Raw genomic sequence first — 10,513 nt, 5'->3', positions numbered from 1 at the left:
AAAGTGTTAAATAAATAAATATACCCGCTCTTATATATTGTTTATGTAAATAAAGTATTCAATAAATAGACAAATAACATTAAAAACAACAAAATTAATTTTAATGTACAGGACATTTTTCTAATGTTAATGGCGTATTACCGATTGATGTTTCGCAAGCCAACATGATAATGTGCGCATCATTATTTAGAAACACGTCCTTATAAGTAGCGGATTATGATAAACGTGTACGCAGTAGCAATAAAATATAACTGTAAATAGCGTCCTTATCGTTTGTTTACAATCAAGCCAGCGCATGTGATTATTTTGATCCTTTTCTATAATCTATTTAGGTACTGTAGGATGTCCACGGTAATGATGCCAGTGCATTGGATAAGTGCCAAAAACACCATCACATTTCTAATTGCTCGCGTTTTATCTATCTGCTGTGGATCGGAGCGTTCTGCGAATTATCGTATTAAATGTTTATTGATTAATTCGAGAACAAATACATATTTAACTAATTTACGTACTACTTTCGATTAAAGAAATTTCTTTTTGTAGCCCCAAAAGTGTCCCATATCCTGGATGAAAATATGCAGTTCTCCAAAACGAAAGCTATTTTCCAGAGAAGTCATGTTTGGATTTTGTCTAAGGGATGAGACCATTGCAAAAGACTGCTGCGAGACATTGCATAGATTTATAGATTATTAATCGTGTTGTCCAGTTATTGATAAAAATTTATGTTTATGTAATAATTGTTACTTTTATATTCTTATAGAATATGTAGGTATGCCTCAACTTTCTATAACGATGTATCCCGAATCTACACAGGGCTTTTTGTATTGCCGAATAGGAGATACGTTTTTTTTTTTGTAATATGTACCCTTTGTATAAATAAATAAAATAAAGTAAATAAATTTAAATATTTCTTCTCTTCAAAATAGTTTTTTTAGTTTTTTTTTATTTGATCATGCAGAAAAATGGAAAATAGATTATTTTGAACAAGATGTTCAAAACAATATATTTTCCATGCTGTGAACAAACGTATAAAAAAACTAAGACAGAATCAGATTTTTCACCAAAAAAAACAGAAGTGTCGTATATTTTTTATTCTACATTAACCAGAATCGTCATTGTTTATATTTTGCCGATAAATTGTCTATCTTCATGCTATAATATTTTATATTTTTTAAATATATACATCTTCTAATCAACAGTGGTTTAAGTATGTTTAAATGCTTGTAGACAGACTGGATTTCCTCCGTAGAGAGTTATTTATATTTAAAATTGTTGCAACAGAGAAGGAAAACATTTTGGGGAAGGAAATACAGAAGTCTAGGCATCTAGACACAGGGTTTACGACCTGTTATTAGCTGGTTTATGTGGCTACTTTACGCACTGGGTCTACAAGCATTTGAACACACTCAAACCACTGTTGATTAAAATAACTGGAATAAAAAAATAGTATAAAATTTATTTCATTGCTAGTATTTCCAATATAATGTAATTTTAGCCACTTTTAATTCTTATTATCATTGAAAGTTATATGTAAGTCCTGCACATTTGTGAAATTGTATTTTTTTTGTTTTTTACGTATTCAATTATTAACTAGAGATTTTTGTTGTCATTATTACGTTCTAGTATTGTATTATAATTTAGTTATTTTTTATAATTTTTGGCTGAAATCATTCGACACTACATTGCAACAAAACAATAAATATTTTTAGAGAATAGAATCCTCCCTTGACTGGAGCATATCTGATAGTCAACGCAATGTTAGTTACCAATCATATCAAAATCAGGCAGAACCGAAGGGCATGTGAACCGGGCTGTGGTCCCGTGGTCGTATTTATTTATTTATTTATTAAGGAAATCATACAGTCTTTATATAAATACAAGGTACAAAATATTAATTTTAAAAAGTAAGACTAATTACAAATTTCACACTTATTTATTATGAATGCAGAAGGAAAGGGGAAAAATAATTGATTCATAAAAAAGTAAAAATATGAATATTAAATAAAATGTACATAAAAGGGAGAAGACATTGTATAGCTCCAACTCTACTTTCCTCTCTCTCTCTCTGCTTCCATGAACATTTATATTTAATTTATTTTACGTATTGTGGACTCACGGACCAAAGGTCCCAGGTTGTTCGAATCCCATTCTTCAATAATTCGATTTCTATTCTTCCAGCAGAAATTATTTACGACTTTTAGGAAATAATCTGAAAATTTTAACATTTGAGTTAATAATAAAAACTCTAGTATTTCTCTTTTTCTTTAAAAAAATAAATAAATAAAATGTATGACAAGATGGATGAATGTGGAAGAAGCTAGAAATGTATGTCAGGACAGACGTGTGTGGTGGTCCATTTTCTCTACCTACCCCTACGGGGAAATGGCGTGATGGTAGTAGTAGTAGAATCCTTTCTAGCAGTACACCGCACACATGTTTTCAATAACTTTATCCCGCTCTGTTTTATTGAAATGATATGTATTGTATTTATTTCGACCTTTTTTTTTAAATGTACCTGCATTACATATTGTTTTATAAAAATTATCCTTACATTGTATAATATTTACGAGTCTAAAGATGCCCAATAAAGGGTAAAAGCGCCAAATTGCCAAATAAATAAGTGGATTTGTCTCAAGTATTTTTAATTAGTGACTTATATTTAAGCATACGTTATTATACCATTAAAATGAAATTCTATCTAGAATTTACGATTAATAAATAAAATTTAATCGAAAATCATATTTCATTAACTACACGATTTTAATGACCGCTGAGATGATCAAGGGATAAGTTTTAATATTTTCAACCACCACATTGATTACATCTCCAAGAGAGCATCCAAAAACTGTGGATTTATTTTGCGAATATCTAAGCCATTCGAAAGCCCAAAAATTGCAAATACACTGCATAAATCATTTGTTCGTAGCTTGCTTAAATTTAATTATATTGTATGATTTCCTAATTATAATATTAATATAATGCGGATTGAATCTGTTTACCGTCAATTTTTAAAATTGTTAATATTTCGAAATGGATTGCATACTCTTATAATGAACTATTGTGATCGTCTAGAATACTTAATGTTTAAGAAACACGTGTTGTCACCCAATAATTCGTTATTTATCTCTGAATTTTGTCAGTGTGTTATGAATGTATAATTTTTAAACAATATTTAGGCTCGTATGCGAGAATTAAAATTTACTTGAAGTACAAACGATTTAAAGGAAAATACAAGAATTTTGCATATATAATATATATGCATTATAATAATTAACGCCTAGAAAGGCATTCAAAATAGACAAACAAAACAATATGTACAAACTAAACGACTATATAATATATATATCGTAAAAACGGTCATGCGATTTATTTGTTCCTGGCCATTGAGCTATGTTTAGAACAATATCACGAATCTTGAAGTCACAACAACGAAATCCAAACACGTCGCATTTTTTGAACAACGTATATTTATATTTTTACATTTATGTATGAAAACATTTTTCCGCGGTATCCTTATGGATTTTATAAATACAATTAATTATTCTAAATCTATTTCATATATTTTTATATCGGTATTCGTAGTATGTGATATTTCCCTATTTAAGAGTTAAACTAAAGGATATTACAATCGCGCAGTTTTCCTGTTGCTCCTAACTATTGCATCACGCAATGAGGATACAAATCGGAGCAAGTGGACTTATTACGTGCCTTCCCATCTTTCCATCTGTACTCTCTACTCTCTACTCTACGCTGACAAGGTTTTGGCAGGAAGCCAAACCAACTCGCCACACGTGGTTTGTGCGGGATACGAATTTAGCTCTGGAGCTAATTGTCTTTGTTCTCACACTGAAATGACACGCAAATACTTTACGACACATTCGAAACGCAAGAGATTTGTGCTCCATTAAATGCATTATAATTTCATTTCACTTTTTATTAAAACAGATTTATGACCATATTTATTTTTTATTTTCGTACATTTTTATAAGAAAAATCAACAGATACTAAATATGAATAAATAAGTTTTGAAACAAGCATATATCGTCGCCGTTCAGGCAAAAGTCACTAACCCAAAAAAAACATTTTGAGAAATCGCGATTTGAAAATTGAGGGTTTTCGAAAGGGAGGAAAATATCACTTAATGTGAGATCAGTGTAAACGGAGATATTCTGAATCAGGTAGCAGAATTAGTGTATCTGGTAAGTGTGAATAACATTTTCAGGCGTTGCCTAGTATGTAGGTGAAATAATTCAATTAGATGAATCTCACTCGCATAAATAAAGGTTTCAGCTCTTTAACTTCACAAACATCAACAGATGAAAGAATTGAAGGAATATAGATGTTCAAATATAGGCAGAATGGTGAATGTTACACAGTGTGTAAAGTGGCCACTTAAACCAGCCATTGACAGGTCATAAGCCCTATAGATGCCCAGAATTCTAAATAACCTTTTCTTAAATGTTCTTCATCTCTGTGGTAATATGAAAAATTTAATATGAATAATTTTTTTTTACATGTTTATTACGTGATAATGACAAAGATACTCTAAATTTTCATACACATTTTCGTATTTAAATACCGATTTTACTTTATACCGTCTCCATATGTCAGGATGAAGATAGCGTTTGTAATCGCGGCCAGGAAGCAAAAAACTGATCATTAATGTTCAAAATATATTGCGGTTGTCGTTTGTAAGAGAATAATAATGGCAGTACATACTCGTAGTAAAAATACAAAATGTATTATTTAAACCAGGCGTTAAGTCGTTTAAATTCAGAAATCATTAGCTGTAATTGTAATTTTATTATTCAAGTCATTTACATTAATCTGATGAAACTATCGTGATAGTTAACCCCCAACCCTTATTCCGGTAATTATAGTCAAAATTAAAAAGGTATTACTTTCCGTGCCACCCACTCGAGCAGTAAGTGCGGGAAACTACAACTGTTTGATCTTTTAAAAAATACAATTGTTTCCCAAAACGTTAAAACCATTTTAATCACCTAGGCCCTTTAATCTTGAAAGCATAAACTTTTGACATAAACAAATGTTTTAAATATTGTAAATTTAAATTAAGTTAAAATTTAAAAATTTAAATTTATTTTCGTTGCCTATGACCTGAAAATGTACGCCTGCATCAAATCTCACACTGACTGTGCAAAATGCAAGAAGATCTCTACAGATTTGTTTAGTATTGCAAGTAAAATTTATTGGAATTAAATATAAGTAAATGTCACTCATTTTGTATTTCGCGCAAACAAACGACGATTAGCTTTACTCACTCTTTTAATAACATCCCAATCCCTATAACAGATAGTCAAATTCGCGACTTAGGTGTTATTATTGATACGAAACTTATGCTTATGTCATATTAAATCAGTCCTGAAAAAAACATAGGAAATAGTCGGACTTATTATGCGGGTATCAAAACCATTTAAACATGTAGAGACATATGAAAAAGTTTATAAAACATTTGTTCGTCCCCAGCTAGAATACTGCACTCCTATTTAGTCACCTTACTATAATGTTGATATTAATAGACCAGAAAGGGTCCATCTAAAATTCTTTAAACATTATTTAAACTTTAAAGACTACCGGTTAAACCTAACTTCTGTAACTATGCTGAAAGTATGCAGCACCATGGAATAAACTCTCTTAAAAATTGAAGAATAGTTTTAGACCAGTTATTTTTATACAAATAAATCAATAATAAAATTGATCCCCTAATCTACTTGAAAGATTTCCATTCCGTGTGCCATCTAGACCGACAAGACAGCATCTTCTGTTTTACACAGATAACGCGTTAACAAACTATTTGAAACAATCTACAATACCTAGAATATGCGACCCATGAGGCTGATATTTTTTACGACAATGTATGTTAATTTAGACCAAAATTCTTATAAATATGGAGGGAAGCAGATATGGTTCGGTCATGTGGAGCGAATGAATGATGAAAGAACGGCTAAAAAGATTTATGATGCGAATGTGTCTGGTTGTAGAAGTCGAGGAAGGCCGAGAAAGACATGGCATGATCAAGTACAACAAATTCTTGAAAGTGGTCATGTGAAAAGTCGGAATAATCGACGTGCGTGCATGAGAAGATGTATGAATGTAAAGGAAGCAAAGGAAGTGTGCCAGGACAGAGTGGTGTGGCGTTCTATCCTCTCTGCCTACCCCTCTGGGGAAATGGCGTGATGGTTAGTTAGTTAGTTAGTTAGTTAAGCAGATATTTAATAACTTTATTATTACATACATATTTCTCATTTATTTTCTCTTACATTTTTTAAATTTAACATAATTCAAATTATTGTATTAAGTGTAAATATTTTTTTTGGCGTGTGCATGAGTGTCCTACACTAATTTACAAAGAAATTGTACATTTTAAAGTACATTATCATCATTCTCTTTCCGCACCTATTGTTGCATAGGGAACTGCATTCGTACACCAATCGCAGAGTATCTTGATCAATTTTTGTTACATGAAGATAAGATGATCAGTCTTACGCTTCAGATACCAGTCCAGGAACTATTAAATATTCTGGTGTGAAAACGAGCTTTTTAATTTAATATTTCATGTCAACCATGTTGGGAATCGAACCCGAGACCTCTTGCTTGGTAGGCAAACACACTGACCATTACACCACTAGGCCGACAACATTTGAAACTCGAGTGCATACTGTTTGTTTACTGTAGGGTTTTTTTTCATTTTTTTTTATTCTTCCTAATTCACTTTTATTTGCTAATTTATTGTAAAATGTATGTCTGACTTTATATCTATGTATTTAAAACATGCAAAAGCCTACAAGGCTTTTAAAAACACATTTATAGCATGGAATTGATTTAGACGTATAAAAAACTGTTATTTGATTATGCCTTGAGTGACTAAAATAACTAGTAGAGCGCTAACACATGATCATTTTTCAAAAAGGATTTAAAAGGTTTGGGAAGCATTGCTCTGAACCTTAACTATGAAATAAATTGGAAAAAAATCCACACACTTAATACAAGAAGTCGCGGTAGATGGTGGGGCGAACATGCAATGTGCTCATCAATCCGCAATGGAATAAATTGACAAATGATTATTTTCAAGGAATATAATAGATAAAGGGGATGAAAAAGAGAATTTGATCGATCATGTGATTGATACTACTTATTACAAATATGTTTATGAAGAGATAAACATTTAAAAACCAGAAGGGATATGGAAGAACATTACATATTAAAATCATTATGTTTTTGATCTCCTGGCTATGTCAAGGTAAAGATTAAAGTAAAAATCGTCAATAGTTTTAAAGAAAAACACAGCTTTTTTGTGAATTTCCTGAAAAATGTTGATTGCATTAAAACATATAATTTTTGATTCCATTAGATTTAATTTGTCTTTTTTGTAAAATATAAAAAATTTGCGCAGGATTCACGTGTTCATTCATATATGAAGTAGAAACGAGAGCGAAATACGATTTTGATATTGTTAGAGTAAGCTGTGTCGGAAACAAACGAGCTTACGAAACTAAAGTATAACATGCTAATTAGTAGCCATCGAGTCGAAAATACTTGTCCAGGGTTCAGATTTTATATTATACTCAGAACTTTTTCCTCCACCCGGACACAGAAAAAGTAATACAAGAAGATGAAATCGGAAGATAAATACATTTTTAAGCGTAATGATACAGTTAATCCCAACATAAAGCGAATTTATCTAGCATTTATCAGATATGAACATTCTGCATCTATAATAATTTTAAAACATATCATATTGCCTACTATAAAAATGTTAAAGTAAGCAAAACATTAATAATCGGGTTGTGGTCCGGTGGCTAGTGTTGCGGACTCAAGGATCAGATGTCCGAGGTTCGAACCCCACTTTACCCCAACTAGATTTCCATTTTCTAATAATGAGTTATTTACAACTCGTTTAAAATGACCACCTTAATTGAAATATTTGGGTAAATTATAAGAACGTTAATATTTCTTTTATAGTTTTTTTTTATAATAAGTTTAATATTGTGTTGTTTGATAGTTTTTGGAGAGCAAGTTTTGTTGATGATGTTTTTTTATTGTTTATATTTTATGCGAAGTATATTTTTTTTTAATTTATTCAAACGCATTGTAAATATTTCATACTTATGTATGAATATAAGTACTGATAAAACAACAAATTGTTCTATTTCACACAGAAAAAAATACTTTTCATACACTTGGACACAGACTAAATTTAAATATCTTTACAATAATACTTTAAGGTTTTATCAGTTAAAAAAACTTTTAAAATTTATTTGGCAGAATTACCGATAAAAAATCATAAATAATCTATTAAATTTCTCGATAAAGTTAATATTTTCTGCGGGTATACAAATTAATTTACTTATCGTTATGCGTCATTTAATTCCCATCTAGTATCGAGTATAAAGAAACTTCGAGTAATTATTCAATTTAAATAGATAGGGTCGATGATGATCGATTGAAATTGGGCGCAACAAAATTGATAAATGAATTAAAATCAAACGTCCAAAGTTTGTGAAAAATTATCCCACAAAGTAGCGAGGGATCGTACTTCTAATGGTGTACGCGTTATAAATCAACTCAAGTGTTAGTAAAAAAACATTTTATTTTTGCAAAGGTGATGCAATTTTTCAAAAATTTCGAAAATTTCAAATTTTGCCATCTTAAGTCCAATGTTTAACAAGGTAAACAGTTTTTATTTTAGATTTCATTTTATATTTGAACAATTATAAATTTTTATCTTTTTATAATTTTTAAACTTTCATTTTAAATGACTGGTTCTTAAACTGATAATAAATGAATAAACATATTAATAAAATTCCTTGATAAAATTTTCCTTTGTTATTTTGACTAACGAGCGCTTTCGCCCTATCGCCATCTTCATTTCTGGTGGCAGTACGCTTGTTGGTCAAATTAAACTAATTAAAAATTAACTAATGAATTTTAGTTATATTTTTATAAAAATTTCCGAGATCAAGACTGTAGTTTTATCAAGTAAAATCTTTAAAAAACACCAATATTCATAGCAAACAGCTTGCCTACCACATACCGCACACCGCATCTGAGGACATAGGTCTCCTTGGCAGTGCCTAAATACACGGAAAATTAGCTCGTTGTTAAACGAGAAAAGCTTCCCGAAAGAGCCCTCTGTAATCTGGTAGCCTTAGCATCGTTGTGATGAAAGAAAGTAATCCAGAAGTACATAATATGTACTTCATTGGATTGAGAAAAGAGGGAAAGTGAATTTTTCACCTACTGGGGTTATTGGACATAATCAATTCGTCGAAATGATTACAAAACTTTTTAAAAGCCTTGAAATTCTTTTTGAAAGTCACCAGATTTGTTTATTTCACAGGACCTAAAACTAACATAGTAAACACATAAACTTAATGAAATATTTAATATATGTCATGTTTATTTAATTGGATTGGACGGGTTGTGGTCCCGTAGGTAATGTCACAGACTCCAGATCAGAAGGTCCTAGGTTCGAATCCCGCTCTACAGCAACTTTTTTCCCATTTTACACGGTTTTTCGCAACTAATTTATTTTATTTTATTTATTACATACGTCTAGAAGGATTTAGAATACTTTAAAAATGGTTTTTAAATGGCATTAAATTTGAAATATTAGGGTAGATAATAAAAATGCTACTAATATTTCTATTATCTTCAATAAAATTTGCCAAACAGTGCATTTTTAAACAAGGCCAAATGTTTATAAATATTATTCCGTACATTGTTGACCTCAAATTTTATATTATCTATGTTGATATGCAGAATAGAATACGCAGTTTAATGATTATTAATTTATGCAATATTAATTTGACTTTTAAAATCGTCGTGGCAAATTAAGCATTGTATTGTTTTGTAAGCAAATAGCTAACATTTTATTTAACAATGAAGGAAATTTACGTGAAAAACGATTCCAAAAAATTCAGGTCCCACCGAGACTTGAACTCGGATCGCTGGATTCAGAGTCCAGAGTGCTAACCATTACACCATGGAACCAGATTTCAGGAACGCGAAAAATTACTCTCGTATGACGTTTGAGATAACATAATAATGTATTTTGAAACAGCGCTCAGTGAGAAAGTTCAGTCGTTCTTTTAATTTTTTTATTGGTATAATGTCTATGAAACTAAGCCAAAAACATTTTTTTTTAAATTTTATAAATCGTTTTAACAGCGCTATGTTTTCATAAAGTTTTGTATTTCAGAAGTAACTCCGCGTGTGACGTCAAAGGTTCTCTTCCGCTTATGCTCGTTCAGTTCTGCCCATTGGTCCATTGGCGGCAAGCAAACCGGAAGTCTTTCATAATTCTCTTATTATTGGTTGAATCATATGAACCAAAGACGTCATTCAAAGTAGTTCGTTTTTATTAAAATATGTTTTATTATTATTTTCGCACATTTTCTGGAAACTTTTCCGAACTATTGAATCCTCCAATTTTTAGCCTGCGCAAGAAAACATTTATTGTATCCGTTTTCCCGTAGGGCTGAAGTTCCTC

The 10,513-nt window shown here is 30.7% G+C and overlaps 1 non-coding gene across 1 annotated transcript; it reads right to left on the bottom strand.

The window, feature by feature from the left end:
• Positions 1 to 9,942: 9,942 nt before the first annotated feature.
• TRNAQ-CUG (transfer RNA glutamine (anticodon CUG)) lies at positions 9,943 to 10,014 on the bottom strand. The gene has a single exon. It is a non-coding gene; the product is annotated as a tRNA-Gln (tRNA).
• Between the last annotated feature and the right edge of the window lie 499 nt (positions 10,015 to 10,513).

Source organism: Micrasema longulum, unplaced genomic scaffold (genome assembly GCF_059751315.1).
Source record: "Micrasema longulum isolate JH-2025_06_02 unplaced genomic scaffold, ASM5975131v1 h1tg001829l, whole genome shotgun sequence".
In the NCBI taxonomy this organism is placed as follows: Eukaryota; Metazoa; Arthropoda; class Insecta; order Trichoptera; family Brachycentridae; genus Micrasema; species Micrasema longulum.
Note: the sequence above shows the minus strand (reverse complement) of the source record. Positions and strands in the feature narration are given on the sequence as shown.